At 36.8% G+C, this 17115-nt stretch overlaps 1 pseudogene; it reads left to right on the top strand.

The window, feature by feature from the left end:
• The first annotated feature begins 15912 nt into the window (after positions 1-15912).
• On the top strand, positions 15913-16773 carry LOC116861736 (annotated as a pseudogene).
• Positions 16774-17115: the final 342 nt, after the last annotated feature.

Below are 17115 nucleotides of genomic sequence, written 5' to 3' on the forward strand. Positions count from 1 at the left end.
ATATCCTTGATTAATATAGATACAAAAATCAAGGAAGTTGGCAAGATGGTGAAGTAGGAGACCCTATTTCAACAGGTCCCCTGAATGGAGCTAAATATCTACCAGAATACTCTGAACACCCATGAAATCAGCCTGAGATGTAAGATTATACACTTCTGGATCTCTACAGGGGCAGGAGATCCTCAGTGGAAAGGTACACTGGAGTGAGAGCACTTTGACTGATACTGGAGAGGATATCAGAAGAGGAAGGGAGGGGCACCTGGGTGGCTCAGTGGGTTAAAGCCTTGGCCTTTGGCTCAGGTCATGATCCCAGGGTCCTGGGATCAAGCGGCGAATTGGACTCTCTGCTTAGCGGGGAACCTGCTTCCTCCCCCCCTACCTACTTGTTATTACTGTCTGTCAAGTAAATAAATAAAATCTTAAAAAAAATTAAGAAGGGGAAGGGAGCCACCGGAAGTGACCCATTGGAAAGTAATACCCCAATACAAAAGTGTCCTGTTCTTGAGGAGCAGCATTAACCTGGATTCTAGTTAACAACAGTAAAAAAAAAAAAAATGGGTCTTAAGGGGCAGTTTGTGGAATCAGGCAACTGCAGACACGGATATAAGCCCACAATCCCAGGGCAGTCACAGCTGGTGCCCACCCATGTCTGAGAGAGCCCGACAGGGTCTCCGGTTGGTGGTCCCTGTACCCACGGCTTTCTGCTGCTTACACCACCACTGAGACTGTGTGCACCCCTGCCCCTGCCCGAGATAGCCTGGCTCAGACTCCTGCTTGAGGTCCCTGGACCTGCAGCCTTCCCAGACCTTCACTGCTTCCAGGTCATGATGTGGACCCCAGAGAGCAGTCCCCACACCAACATCACATGGATAGGGATCCCCTGGACCAATATCACTTGCAGTTTAAAGGCAAGGGGGTGCAGAGACAAGTGGGGACTCTGGCAATCATGGAGACAGTGGCTGGGAGTGTACATCACCTGTGGGAGGCTGTGGTGTTCAGCAGAGTTGGGGGGCAGTGTCTTTGTTCTGGACCATTCAGAGGGGAGCAGAGTGAGGCTTCTTTACACTGACCCTCTGAAAAGCCACAAAAACAAACAAACAAACAAAAAAAGCAAAGAACCAATAAAGAACAAAAACCTCCAGAGAACAGAATCCCAAAAAGCCAGTTTCCACAGATAGAGGGCAGGACAGCTCAGCCCAAGCCATATTGACTAAAAAACAGTATGGCAGGCCCGTCTCCCAGAAGACAAGGCAAAAGAGCAAGAGGACCATAGCAGGGTCCCCATAAAACTGCAAAACCCTAACATCAGGGGAAAACAATATATTAAGCTCCCAGTATTGCCCCAAAACCTGTAGATTTAATAGATACAAATTTTGTTTTATTTGTTCTCACAATTGTTCTTTCATTTTTTAACATACTTATCATTACAGCTAGATGTATAATACCACATATTACATAATCACTTTTTAACTTAAAATTTTTTCATATATATACTTGTTTCTTTTTCTTTTGCTTTATTTTTTAATGTACATATAGATATAAGCTTCAAGATAATCCTTTACACTATTCAATACTACCACTATATATAAACCAATTTTAATTTCCCTTTATCTCTGGAAATTTGATATCAAGATACCCCAATGAGAACTGAAATAACCTTCCTTGCCCACATCGAGGATTTATAACCACCTTCACATCTTATTTTATGTAAGTGTTTCTATGTATTTGTTTTTGCTTTTGTACTATGTAAATCTTATTATTGAGGTTCATCTTGGCTGGGTTTTTCTTTTTTATTATTTTTTTCCTTTCTTGTCTTTTAGTTTTGTCAGTCTTTTTGTTCATTTTTGTTTACATACTTTATACATCTTACCGGTTTTTTAAGCTTTTATTTGTTTATTTTACAGGGATCACAAGATTGCAGAGAGGCAGGCAGAGAGAGAGGAGGAAGTAGGATCCCTGCTGAGCAGAAAACCTGATGTGTGGCTTGATCCCAGGACCCTGGGATCATGACCTGAGCCGAAGGCAGAGGCTTTAACACACTGAGCCACTCAGGTGCCCTATAAATCTTACTGTTAGGCTCGTTTTGGCTATTTTGTTTTGTTTTTTTCTTTTTCCCCCTCTTTTCTCTCTCTTTTTTTTTTTTTTTTTTTGGCTTTCGATTGCTCTGAAACTTACCAGGGAGCACCTTGACTCTATCGTGGTTGATATGTGCAGATATACATTCCCTCAACCACCTCTCATCAAAATGACTTGGAGAAAGAACACCCAATGAGGAAAAAATTCAAAGACTGTGCCCTCTCTCACATAACTACTGGATATGGACATAATCAGTATGCCAGAGAGGGAATTCAGGGTAACAAATATCCTGGAAATGGCTAGGTTGGAGAAAACCATTAGTGACAACATAGAACCTTGAAAGGTGGAAGTGACAGCCAATCTGGCAGATGTTAAAAAATGCTATCAATGAGATCCAATATAATATAATTACTCTAACAGCTAGGGTAACAAAGGCAGAAGATATAATTAGTGATCTCGGGGACAAAATGATAGAAGAAAAGGATCAGGAGGAGGCATGGAACAAACAGTTTAGAAGCCATGAAAGGAGAATTAGGGAAATAAATGTTGCCATGAAACATTCCAGTGTCAAAATTATTGGGATCCCTGAAGGGATGGAGAAATAAAGAAGACTGGAAGATATAGTTGAACAAATACAGGATGGAAATTTCCCCAGTAAGGAGAATGGAACAAGTATTCATGGCATATAGGACACACCCCCTGATCAAGGAGTCTATAAAGACATCCAGAAACTAGATTGTGAAATTCACAAATCATAATTTCTGACAAGAGGTCTTAAGGGCAGCCAAGGGGAAGATATTCCCTACCTACAGAGGAAGGACCACCAGAATAACATCAATTCTGTGCACAGAAACCTGGCAAGCCAGAAAGGGCTAGCAAGACATATTCAGGGCACTAAAAAAGAAGAACATGCAGCCAAGAATGCTTTATCCAGCAAGGCTGACATTCAAAATGGATTGAGAGTTAAGAGCTTATAAGACCAGTAAGGTTTAAAAGAGTATGTGACCTCCAAGCTGGCACTACAAGAAATATTAAGAGGGATTATATAAAAGAAGAACTCAAGAGTGACATAGAACAGAAATTTATAGAGACAATCTGTAGAAACATGAACTTCACAGGCAACATGATGTCAATAAAAACTTCTCTTTCAATAATGACTCTCAATACAAATGGCCTAAATACTCCCATAAAATGGTACAGGGTTGCAGACTGGAAAAAATGACAGTACCCATTCCAATGCTGTCCACAAGAGACGCATTTGGAACCTAAAGATATATCCAGATGAAAATTAAGAGATGGAGTAGCATCTTCCATGCCAATGGCTCTCAAAAGAAGGCTGAGGTGGTGATTCTCATATCACATAAATTAGATTTTTAAGCTAAAGTCTGAGCTCAGAGACCCAGAAGAACACCGCATCATTCTTAAAGGGTCTATCCACCAAAAATATCTAACAATTATAAATATTTATGTCTCCGATATGGAAGCAGCCATATACATAAGCCAACTGTAAATCAAAATAAAGAGTCATATCAATATGAATACATTGAGAGTAGGGGATCATAACATGACACTCTCAACAATAGAGAGATCATCCAAGCAGAAAATCCACAAAGAAACAAGAGCTTTGAATGAAAAACTGGACCCAATGGACCTCACAGACATATACAGAACATTCTACCTTAACACAACAGAATACTCAGTCTTCTTGCTTAAGAAGCATGGAACTTTCTCCAGAATAGACCACATAGTAGGTCAAAAATCAGGGCTCAACTGATACCAATAGATTGAGATTATTTCCTGCATATTATCAGACCACAATACTTTAAAATTGAAACTCAGTCACAACAAAATAATATTTAGATAAACCAGGAAATCCAAGAAAAAATAAACAATTCATGGAGACCAAAGATAATGAAGACACATCAGTCCAAAACCTATGGGATATGACAAAAGCAGTCCTAAGGGGGGTATACATAGCCATCCAGACCTCACTCAAAAATTTTTAAAATATCCCAAATACACTGCTTCTCTAAATACCTTAAAGAATTGGAAAACCAACAACAAATTAAGCCAAGCCCATGCACTAGAAGGGAAATAATTAAGATTAGAGCTGAGATCAAGGAGTTAGAAACTAGAGATACAGTAGAATACATCAACAAAACTAGCAGCTGTTACCTTGAGAGACTTAATAAGATCAATAAACCACTGGCCAAACTAATCCAAAAGAAAAGGGAGAGGTCCCAAATTAAAAAAAAAATCATTAATGAAAGGGGAGAGATCATGACTAACACCAATGAAATAGAAAGAATTATCTGAAATTATTGTCAACAGTTATATGCTAATAAGTTAAGCAACCTAAAAGAAATAGATGCACTGCTGAAAACCTAGAAACTTCCAAGACTGAAATAGGAAGAAATTGACAATCTGAATAGATCAATGTCTAGTAACAAGACTGAAGAAGTGATCAAAAACCTCCCAAAAAACAAGAGCCCAGGACCTGACAGATTTCCTGGGGAATTCTACCAAATATTCAAAGAAGAAATATCACCTATTCTCCTGAAGCTGTTTCAAAAAATAGAAACGGAGAGAAAACTTCCGGACACTTTCTATGAAGCCAGCATTACCTTGATCTCCAAACCGGCAAAGACCCCCACCAGAAAGGAAAATTTCAGACCAATATCCCTGATGAATGTAGATGTCAAGATTCTCAACAAGATCCTAGATAATAGGATCTAATAGCACATTAAAAAGATTATCCACCATGACCAGGTGGGATTTATGCCTGGGATGGAATTGTTCAACATTTAGAAATGAATCAATGTGATAGAACAAATCAATAAGAGAAGAGAGAAGAACCACATGATCCTCTCAGTTGATGAAGAAAAATCTTTGGACAAAATACAGCATACATTCCTGCTTAAAACTCTTCAAAGTATAGGGATAAAGGGAACATTCCTCAATTTAATAAAATCCATCGATGAAAAACCCAAAGTGAATACCATCCTCAGTGGGGAAAAGCTCACAGCCTTCCCTTTGAGATCAAGATCACAAGGATGCCCATTTTTGTCACTGTTGTTCAGCATAGTACTAGAAGTCCTAGCAACATCAATCAGGCAACAAAGAGAAATAAAAGGTATTCAATTGGCAAAGAAGAAGTCAAACTCTCTCTGTATGCTGATGACATGATATTTTATGTTGAAAACATAAAGGTTCCACCCCAAACTACTAGAACTCCTACAGCAATTCAGTAATATGGCATGATTCAAAATCAATGCACAGAAATCAGTTGCATTCTTGTACACTAACAATGAAATTACAGAATCAATTCCATTTACTATAGCAAGAAGAACCATAAGATACCTTTGAATAAACCTAACCAAAGAGGCAAAGGATCTGTACTCAAGGATCTACAGAACACTCATGAAAAAATTTGAAAAAAAAAAAATCACAAAAAGATGGAAGACCATTCCATGCTCATGGATAGGAAGAATATACATTGTTAAAATGTCTATACTGCCCAGAGAAATCTATACTTTGAATGCCATTCCAATCAAAATTCCACTGGCATTTTTCAAAGAGCTGGAACAAACAATCCTAAAATTTGTATGTAATTAGAAGAGACCCTGAATTGCTAAGGAAATGTTAAAAAAGAAAAAACAAAACTGGGGGCATCACCTTGTCTGATTTCAAGCTTTACTACAAGGCTGTGATCACCAAGACTGCATGGTACTGTCACAAAAATAGTCATATAGACCAGTGGAACTGAGTAGAGAGCCCAGATATGGACCATCAACTCTATGGTCAAATAATTTTTGACAAAGCAGGAAAAAATATACAGTGGAAAAAAGTCTCTTTAATAAATGGTGCTGGGAAAACTGGACAGCTATGGATAGAGGAATGAAACTCAACCATTCTCTTACACAATATACAAAGATAAACTCAAAATTGATAAAAGACCACAACATAAGGCAGGAAGCCATCAGAATCCTAGAGGAGAACATAGGCAGTAACCTCTTTGACATCAGCCACAGCAACTTCTTTGAAGACATGTCTCCAAAGGCAAAGGAAACAAAAGCAAAAATGATCTTTTGGGACTTCATCAAGATCAAAAGCTTCTGCACAGCAAAGGAAACAGTCAACAAAACAAAGAGGTAATCCAAGGAATGGGAGAAAATATTCACAAATGACAATACAGAGAAAGGTCTGATGTCCAAAATCTATAAAGAACTCCTTAAATGCAACACACAAAAAAACAAATAATCACATCAAAAAATGGGTAGAAGACATGAACAGACACTTCTCCAAAGGAGACATACAACGGGCTAACAGACACATGAAAAAATGTTCATCATCATTTGCCATCAGGGAGATTAAATCAAAACCACATTGAGATACCACCTTACACCAGTTAGAATGGCCAAAATTAACAAGACAGAAAATAACATGTGTTGGAGAGGATGTGGAGAATGGGGAACCCTCTTAGACTGTTGATAGGAATGCAAGTTGGTGCAGCCACTTTGGAGAACAGTGTGGAGATTCCTTAAGAAATTAAAAATAGAGCTTCCCTATGACCCTGCAATTGCATTACTGGTTATTTACCCGAAAGATACAGTTGTAGTGAAAGGAAGGGCCATCTTTACCCCAATGATCATAGCAGCAATGGCCACAGTCACCAAACTGTGGAAAGAGCGAAGATTGCCTTCAATGGATGAATGGATAAAGACGATATGGTCCATATATTCTATGGAGTATTTTGCCTCCGTCAGAAAGGATGAATACTCAACTTTTATATCAACATGGGGGTGGGGGACTGGAAGACATTATGCTAAGTGAAATGTCAAGCAGAGAGAGTCAATTATCATATGTTTTTGCTTAGTTGTGGAGCATAAGGAATAACACAGGAGACCTTAGGAGAAGGACAGGAGAAGTGACTTGGGAGAAATAGGAGGGGGAGACAAACCATGAGATACTGTGGATTCTGAGAAACAAACTGAGGGTTTTGGAGGGGAGGTGTTGGGAGGTTGGGTGAGCCTGGTGTTGGGTATTATGGAGGGCACATATTGTATGGAGCACTAGGTGTGGCGCATAAACAATAAATTCTGGAACACTGAAAAGAAGAAAAAGATGGAACTTAAATAAAATCAAATATAAAATACATAGAAATAAATGTAACCAAGAAGATGAAAGGCTTATGCACTGAAAACTATACATCAATGATAGAATTTAGAAGAAGAAACAGATAAATGAGAAATTGTTCATGTTTATGAATTTGAAGAAAGATATTATAGAAATGTCCATATTACCCAAAGCAATTCATATAGTGAATGTAATTTCTCTCAGAATCTTAATGAATTATTTTTTACAAAAGTAGAAAAAATGCTAAAATTTGTATGGAGTCACAAAAGACACTGAATAAACAAAGCAGTCTTAAGAAGAAGAATAAAACTAAACAAATTTTCTGATTTTGCAATATATTACAAAACTAGAGTAAATTAAAATTACAGTATGGTGCAGGCAAAAAAAGTAAAAAAACAACCCAAAATGAATAAACAATCAAGAAAAAAAACAGACATATAGATCAATGAAACAGAATAGAGCTCTTAAATATACACAAACACACAGTCATCTGATCTTTGACTAGAATGCCTAGAGTACAAAATGTAGAAATAAAGCATTTTCAATAAATAATATTGAAAAACCAGAAAAGAGTGAAATTAGATCCTTATCTCACATCATCCACAAAAACCAACTCTAAATGTATTAAAATTTTTATTTTATGACCCAAATTTATGAAATCCCTAGAAGAAAACAGAAGGAAAATCTTCATAACCCTTTTCGTGGATATTATTTCTCATGTATGACTAACGCAAAATACATAAATAGATACACAAATCAATATGTCAATAAATACATAAATAATTACATAAATAATAATAGACAAGTAAGATCACTTCAAGTAACAGCTTCTGCACCAAAAAGAAAAAAAAATCAACAGAGTAAAGGGCGAGCTACAGACTGGGAGAAAATATGTTCAAATGATATATCTGATGAGATATTAGTATCCAAATATATAAAACACTCTTACATTCCACATAAAATCCCCCACAAATAACCCAATTAAAAATAGCCATGGGATGGGGGCGCTTGGGTTGCTCAGTGGTTAAAGCCTCTGCCTTTGCCTCAGGTCATGATCTCAGGGTCCTGGGATCGAGTCCTGCATTGGGCTCTCTGCTCAGCGGGGAGCCTGCCTCCTCATCCTGTCTCTCTCTGCCTGCTTCTCTGCTACTTTTGATCTGTCTGTCAAAAAAAAAATCTTAAAAAAAAAAGCCATGGGATGAAACAAACATTTCTCCAAGAAGACATAGTAACAATTATATAAAGAGGTGCTCAACATCCCTAATCACCAGGTAAATGCAAATCAAACCCACAAGATATCACCTCATCCCCATTAAGGTGGCCAGTATCCAAAATAGCAACAGAAAATAATATCTTGGTGAGGAACTGAATAAGTTGAAACCCTTGTACACTGTTAGGTTTAATGCAAAATGTTGTAGTTTTCACATAAAACATTACGGAAGTTCCTCAAAACAATTAAAAATAAAAGAACTCCCATATGATTACCCATCCCACTTCTGGGCATTTACCCAAAAAACATGACATAGAGTCTTATAGAAAGATATGAACTCTCATAATCATGGGAAGTGGCATTATTCAAGGCAGCTAAGAAATGGAAAGATCCTAAATGTCCCTCAGCCAATGAATAGAAAAGTAGAGTATGGCATGTATATACATTAGAATATTAATCAGTTTTAAATACTCGGTAAATTCTTCTGTTATGACAATGTGCATGAACCTGGAGGACATACGCTATGTGAAATAAGCCACTAACAGAAGAACAAATACATTTAAATTGCAATTATATTCAGTATCTAAAATTGTCAAACTCATGGAAACAAGTAGCAGAATTGTGGTTGTCAGTGACTGACAACTACAGGGAATACAGATGCTCTTCAATAGATACGAGGTTTCAGTTACACAAGATGAATTAGGTATCTGTTATGCAACAGTGTGTCCAAAGTTAACAATGATGTATTTTGCAGTTAGAAATTTGTTGAGGGCGCCTGGGTGGCTCAGTGGGTTAAAGCCTCTGCCTTTGGCTCGGTTCATGATCTAAGGGTCCTGGGATCCAGCCAGCATCTGCCTCTCTGCTCAGTGGGGAGCCTGCTTCCCTTTCTCTTTCTCTGCCTGCCTCTCTGCCTAGTTGTGATCTTTGTCAGATAAATAAATAAAATCTTATAAAAAGAAGAAATTTGTTGAGAGTGTAGATCTTATGTTATATATTCTTACTATAATAAAAGAGACCTTCTTGAGAGGGTGAAAAGACAGTTACAGACTGGGAGGCAATATGTGTAAACTACCTATCTGACCATGGACTATAGGAAAGCATATAATAGACATTTAATTCAATAGTAATAATGTAATTAGAAAATAAACCAAAAACATGAGCAGGTATTTTAATGAAAAAATAACCCATTGCATGGAGCCCTGGGTTTTTATGTAAATCATGAATCTTGGAGCACTCCATCAAAAACTAATGATGGACTGTATGGTGACTAACAGAACCAAAAAAAAGATACATATATGGCAAGCAAACACAGGAAAACATGTTTAACATCATTAGCCATTACAGAAATGCAAATTAAAATCACAAGGAATCACTGTACACCTATCAGAAGGACTAATAGAAACAATAGTTACAACAAAAGCTGGAGAGCTTGCAGAGAATTCAGGTATCTCATACATTGGTTTAGGGAATGTAAGGTGATAATAGTGATTCTGAAAATCTCACAATTTCACTATTCTGGATATATCATCTCATAATTGCACTCCTGAGCACATATCCTAGAGGGTAAGTACTTATATACACACACACAAACACACACACACACACACACACACACACACACACACACCAGAAAAACACATAATCAACCCCCCCCAAAAAAAACTATATATATTTACAGTGAATTTAGTCATAATGGCCAAAACTAGAGATAAACTAAGTATCCTTCAACAGGTGAATAGTTTAAAAAAGTGTAATACAACACCAGCATGAAATATTACTTAGCAATAAAAGTAAATGAGTGATATATTGCACAACTTGCATATATCTCATATATATTCAGAAATTATACTGAAAGAAGCAAGATAAATGTCAGAGGGTCAACATTATATATTAACCAAGGTATATAAGATTATATAAATAACAAAACTACAGAAATGAAGAGCACATTTGCAGGTCAGGGGCTAAGGAAAGGTATAAGAAATGAGATCGTTGTTACTGTAAATATATAGTACAAGGGATCACTGTGATGGAATCATTCTGCATCTTGCTGGTTTTAGTGATGACACAGATTCACACATGTGAGAAAATTGCATATTAAAAAATGGGTGAAATTTGAATAAGATCAGCAATTCACACCAATTCCTGACTGTAACTGGGAGAAATTGTGTGAAGCATAGAAGGGATCATTCTATGCTATTTCTCATAACTGCATGTAAATCTACATGTTAAAATTTAAAGTTAAAAAAGTAGTTGAGAGTTATACATATTACTTGTGGTGTTTTCAGGAGAGGGAGAGTCAAAATTTGATTGATTTTTTGAAAAAAATATTGGCTGATATTGACATAAATTAGTGAAAATGTAAGAAGGAAAGAAGAAAAACAAAAAAAAAGGGAGAAAGGGAGAGAACAAGGGAGGGGAAAAACAGAACAAAACAAATTCCTGTTTAGGATAATTCCAAATAAGTTATGTAGATACTCCATGCCTCAAGAAGGTTAAGATTAACCTTCCTCCTACCTTGAGCGTAAGCTGCACTCATTGTCTTGCTTCCAAAAAGCAGGGCATATAAAAAGGGAGGGGGGTTAACTTTACCCTAGAGAAATCCGGTAAACAGTACCTCAGCCAAGTGGTCAGGATTTACATCATCAGAGATAAGTCATGTAGTTATTATGTACCCCTACAAGACTTGATAATAAGGCCACTTTACCTCTGCGGTCTTCTTCCCCCAAAACTATAACCTTAGTCTAATGAGGAGAAAAAAACTCAGACAAAAACAGTTTGGGGGATATTCTACAATATACCTATTAGTGCTCCTCAAAATTGTCAAGGTCATTGAAAACAAAGCCAGAATGTCTTTCACATCCCAGAGGGGTCTAAGGAGATGTACTGGTCAATGTGATCTTTCAAAAAGCAATCTGAAAGAAGAGAAGGACATTAGGCAAAATGAGTGAAATCTGAATAAAATATAGAATATATTTAATGTACAGATATTGGTTTCTTAGTTTTATGAAAGAACCAATGTTCATTCCATAATAATGTATGATGTTAGCAATAGAGAAAACTGAATGAAGGATTTATGGAAACTTTGTATATTTGTCAACTGCTCCATAAATCTGGAACTGTTCAAAAACTACATTTATTTTAAAATATTACTAACATTTAAAAAAATATCTAGTCTGATGAAACAGTTTGATATTCTTTTTAATTAGGGATAAATTTGGATGCACACATAAGGGGAAAACTTAATAAAATGGAGTCTTATAGGATCTGATAACCAAAAGTACATGATTGGAGCTCAAATGTGGCCATTATTAGCAACAGCAAAAGAGACTGTAGAGTGAAGAAAGAGAGAATGATGGTGTGGAAAAGAAATAAATTATCTCCAAATGCAAAATATCTTCATTTTTCTTTTAATTCTTCAAGGCCCTTGCTGAGTCTGTCTTCAATAATGTGGCCAGTTAAACACGTTTCTCATTCTAATACCAGTAGTTTGTTTCACACTCTGTTAATTTCAGCAGCCTCTTCCCTGGGAGTGCAGTGGTTTACTGCCTATGTCATATTCCCTGCCCCTATACTTCTTGTACATCTTGACATTCCTCTATGTTCCAACAGCATTCCTCATTCAGAAGCTTCTGTATCCAGAAGAAATATGGATGACTATTTTCCCCATAAAAGCCATGTCAGTCCATTTGCCTTGATGTTATATACAGCTGTTTATGCTACAATTTCCATCATTCCTTATTTTTATTTATTCCTACTTGTCTTTTAAGACCCAACTCAAATGTTTCTAGTCCCATGATATCATTTGGCCTCTCACCAATCTTTCATCTAGAAAAAAGAATCCCTTTGTCTGTTGGTTGCTGTAGTAATATCTACCTACTTTTATTACAGTACCTATCTTCCATACCATAATCTCTTTCTTCATAAATCAGTTCCCTCACTTTAAAAAGCTTTAGTGAATTTATTTTTTTCCATTTTGAATTCCCAGCATATAATATAGTGTTTGTTGGTTTTAGTGAAATTTAATTTAATTTAATTGGTAGTGTTAAGTCAGTGCCTATGAAGAATAAGTTAATCTACCAGGAATAAGAAACAAAAGGAACACTATGGCAAAGCCCCAGGATTTTCATAGCTTAACATCTTCTTGTTGGCTGTTAGAAAGTGTGAAAAATCAGTAACAGGACAATGTAGACAATAAGCCAAAAGAGATATGTCAAAATTGCCTAGGAAATATATGTTGATATACACTGTAGACATAAAAGAGTATTCTATTGGGGAGGTTAAACTTACATCTGTCCTTGAAGAAAAGGGAAAATTTAGCTAAAAAGATAAAGTAAAGGGGATAATTGTGGACATGGGATATTGGCACAGAGTGTGAATTCTGGGAATACAAAGGATGGGCAAATAGAGATCTTAGAATAACTTGCTTAGTGGTTGAATGAGATTAATGACTAAAAGGCAAAGAAAATTTTAAATTGGACCTCTTGGAAAATGATAGTGGTGCTGACCAAAAAAAAAAAAAAAAAAGAAAAAGAAAAAGAAAAAATCAGAGCATGCACTAGTAGATAGTTTTGGAAAACCCTGATTATATTTGATGGGCCTCCAGTGAAGTTGCAATCTGGTCTGACCAGGCGTTCTATACTAAACCCCATGACATTGGGGAATGAGGAAGATCTCAGCCCTGCTCACAACTGGACAGGCTGAGGAAAAACAGCCTATTAAGACCTACTCAGTCACCTGTTTTGTTTTGTTCTTACTGAAATTGTTTATGTTTTCGTTAACAGTATATTCAGCACTAATTGGCAGCAGGAATTTTGAGTATTTTATACTTTCTAAGAGATTTCATTGACAGAAAAGAAATTACAAGGTAAGCATCTTGATAAAGGAAGAAACCCAGTTTTCCCAGATTGTGAAGTTCTGTTTATGCTAACTATATATTTATTTGTCAATAGTACTTGTAAGGTTCAATCTTGGTAAATATATAATTTACCCAGGAGTAGGACAGTGTTATTTGACTGTGACCTATTTCTTCCTGTATATCATTTATCAAGTAGAGATAATTAACACTCTTCTCTTTATTCCAACAAAATAAAATGCTGGGAAATTCTTTGAAGCCCATAAGTGATCATAAGTCAAAATAAACTAATACCTTTTGGTAGAAAAATGATTGTTAAAAGAATCTAGTCTGGTCCAGGCACAAAATCCAGTGTTAAAAGGCTGGATTCCAGCCCTAAGCTGATAATGTATTTTACTCATATTTTCACTGAAAGCAACATGCTAGATTTTTTTTTAATTGCGAAAAATATATTTTGGAAGAACTCACTACATACAGTGACAGAATTCCAAAATCAAATTTCATGAAAATGTACATCACCATTTCTTTGTACAATAAGTGAGAAAAATCTGCAATATAGAAGAATAGAGGAAAAGAAATATGGAGGACCATGGAGAAAAGGTGGGGGGTCAACAACATCTGTAAGAGCAAACCCGGAAGTCAAGCGGAAGCTAGATCTAAAGAGAAAAAGTAGAGCTTAGCAAAGACACTCTCTTCCATCATAAATCTTATGGTTTAAGGAGCGAGACATATATGAAAACATATAGTCACACAAATGATGAAATCTAGGTTTCAATCTGGGCTGTGATGAATAGAATTTGGAAGAAAAGTTTGTAATAGGACCTATCCAAGCCTAGGTATACCCCAAAGCCTCATAAAACAGTACTTGATCTGGAAACTGGACATTATGTAACATAGAACTTAAATAACAGGACCCTGTTTTGCTTTTATGGAAAGTTAGAAAATTTTCAAGGATCTGGACATTCTGAAAACTGTTTCTCACCTTCTGATGACTCTACTTCAGACATACACAACCCACTGACTACACCAAGACTCACATTAAGACAGGAGAGAGTAAGATGCAATCTGGCTAATTTTGCCATTCTCCTCCTCCTCCTCCTCCTCCTCCTCCTCCTCCTCCTCCTTCTTCTTCTTCTTCTTCTTCTTCTTCTTCTTCTTCTTCTTCTTCCTCTCCTTCTCCTCCTCCTCCTCCTCCTTCTGCTTCTTCTTACTATTATTATTATTGTTATATCTTAAACTACCTCCACATCTAAAAGCAGCCTAACTCATCAAGTCAATTAGACACCCAATGACAGGAGGCCCTTTACTCAAGCCTTTTGTCTCTGGACATACTAGTATGTGATCACATTAGTATATGATCTCTTGGTTTGAAGATGATCAACATAAAATGCTACAATAAAGTATGGATATGTAATGATAGATGGCTATCTAGCTTTCTAAGAACTTCTAAGCATTTTATAACTATCAGAGAAGAAGATTAAATATAAATAGGATAGTCTAAAAAGGAAAAAAAAATATAGTAAATTTGAGGGAAAGGAACCCTAAGGACTTTCCCTGTATCCATCAATGACATAATAGCTGTAGCTAATAGTTAAGAATAGTAAGAACTCTAACAGCAAGAACCCTACAAGATCACATAGAAAGGAAACTCATTCCTTCATTGATAATCTGAATTTACTATAGAACATGTAAATACAGTAAGTGTTTTCCCTGGATAGAAAACAAGGTTAATTAGATTAAAAGCTGAAATTATTGTTAATGTGTATAACAACAAAGTACAGCCATAATAGTCACTTTCCCCCTTAAATTATAATGTTCAGAGCCAAAAGAATTAAGTAGAGTTTTTGGAAATTATAAAAATAAATTTTCTATAAATTAAATTAGCATTTTTTTTCATAGCCAAATAAAGGCTCTAATATCTGACTTGGAAATAAGTGTAAGTTTTTCTTCAAAAATATTACTAACAAAATCACTAAAAGGATGATAATGGAATAACATGATTTTCCAAAATACTGAAAAAATTGGATAATGTGCAATTTGAAATTGTGACTTACCAACTCTGTCATATTTTAAAATTGTAAAAGGCAACAAAACTACAACTGTCCAGTTTATTTTAACATATGGAAATACTTCTAGTACATAAAATTAATGGAATTCATTTTAATATGTATACTCTCGGGGCACCTGGGTGGCTCAATGGGTTAAGCCTCTGCCTTCAGCACAGGGTCCTGGATTCGAGCCCCCACATCGGGCTCTCTGCTCAGTAGGGAGCCTGCTTCCCCTTCTCTCTCTCTCTGCCCGTCTCTCTGCCTACTTGTGATCTCTCTGTCAAATAAATAAATAAAATCTTAAAATACACACACACACACACACACACGTTTCTAAAAGTACATTAAATCATGGATAAAGAATATAGAAAAAATAGTAAAAACTGATTCAAGTGATCATGGATGAGTATTTTTGTATTTGCCATTGTTCTTAAACTTTAATAAGAAACTGCTTCAATTTCTATGATATTTTTAATAAATCTCTTATCTGTCTGTTATCATTACAGAGAGTCATGAAGAGTTAGAATGAGACAGAAACCACAGATTTCATTCTCTTGTGTTTCTTCCCTGAATTTAAACACATCACAGCCATGGTCTCCATCATTCTCCTGATATACATGGCTGCCTTCACTGGCAACACTCTTCTGATCATCCTCATTTGGCTGTATTCCCATCTCCACACCCCCATGTACTTCCTTCTCCGTCAGCTCTCCTTAATGGATTTGACTTTGACCTCCAGCATTGTCCCCAAAATGGCATCCAACTTCTTCTCTGGGTGGCGGAGCATATCATTCCTGGCTTGTGGGACTCAAATATTCTTCTCCCTGACGGTGGCCATTGCAGAATGCATCCTTATAACTCTCATGTGCTTTGATCGTTATGTGGCTATATGCGATCCTCTTTGATACCCAGTCATCATCAACCCTACGGTTTGCTTACATATGATTGCCATGTCTTGGGCTGGAGGGGCACTTACTTCCCTGGGCCACACTGCTTTTACCTTGCATTTTAACATCTGCAGCCCCCGAGAGATTCCCCACTTCTTCTGTGAAGTCATGGCGGATCGTCTGTGAGGATATCTCAGCCTATGAGAAGGTAGTGGTGATAACAAGCATCCTTGTTCTTCTGCTGCCATTGTCTCTCATCTGGTCTTCCTATGTTCTCATTTTCCTTGCAGTACTCCGAATGAGTTCATAACTCCCCAGAAGGCAGGAACAAAGCTCTGGCCACCTGCTCCTCTCATCTCTGTGTTGTGGGTCTCTATTTTGGGTCCAGGCATGTGCATCTACATGAGACCCGGTTCTGCCAAGACTCCAAGGTTGAATCAGGGTCTCTTTCTGTTTGGAACTGTCCTCACTCCACTCCTAAACCCGCTTGCCTACAGTCTTAGGAACAAGGAAGTTCTAAGTGCACTGAAAAAGTTAATAGGGAGATGTCAGTCCTTCAGGTAAATGGCAGAAATTTCACTGTCACCCATAGGCAAAATAGAGACACACCAGCAAAGTAGCATTTTGTCAGTTGAATCATCATCATCATCATCATCATCATCATCATCCCTTCAAGATCCTGAAAAAGTCAACTCACTTTACTGAGTTTATCTGCAGGGGAAAAAAAATGTTTATCCTTTCCTTTCTCCATCTTAAAATTTCTTTCTGATTGTCCTACATGATGTGGTGATGAAGGACGAGGAACTGTGTACATCAATTCTCTTTATGATTCATGCTTGATGGTAATGTGCACTTTAGTATTTCCAAGTTTCATGTTGATACCATGAAAAAAGATCAGTGTCTGTA

Source organism: Lontra canadensis, unplaced genomic scaffold, assembly GCF_010015895.1.
Source record: "Lontra canadensis isolate GAN:19392208 unplaced genomic scaffold, GSC_riverotter_1.0 scaffold205, whole genome shotgun sequence".
In the NCBI taxonomy this organism is placed as follows: Eukaryota; Metazoa; Chordata; class Mammalia; order Carnivora; family Mustelidae; genus Lontra; species Lontra canadensis.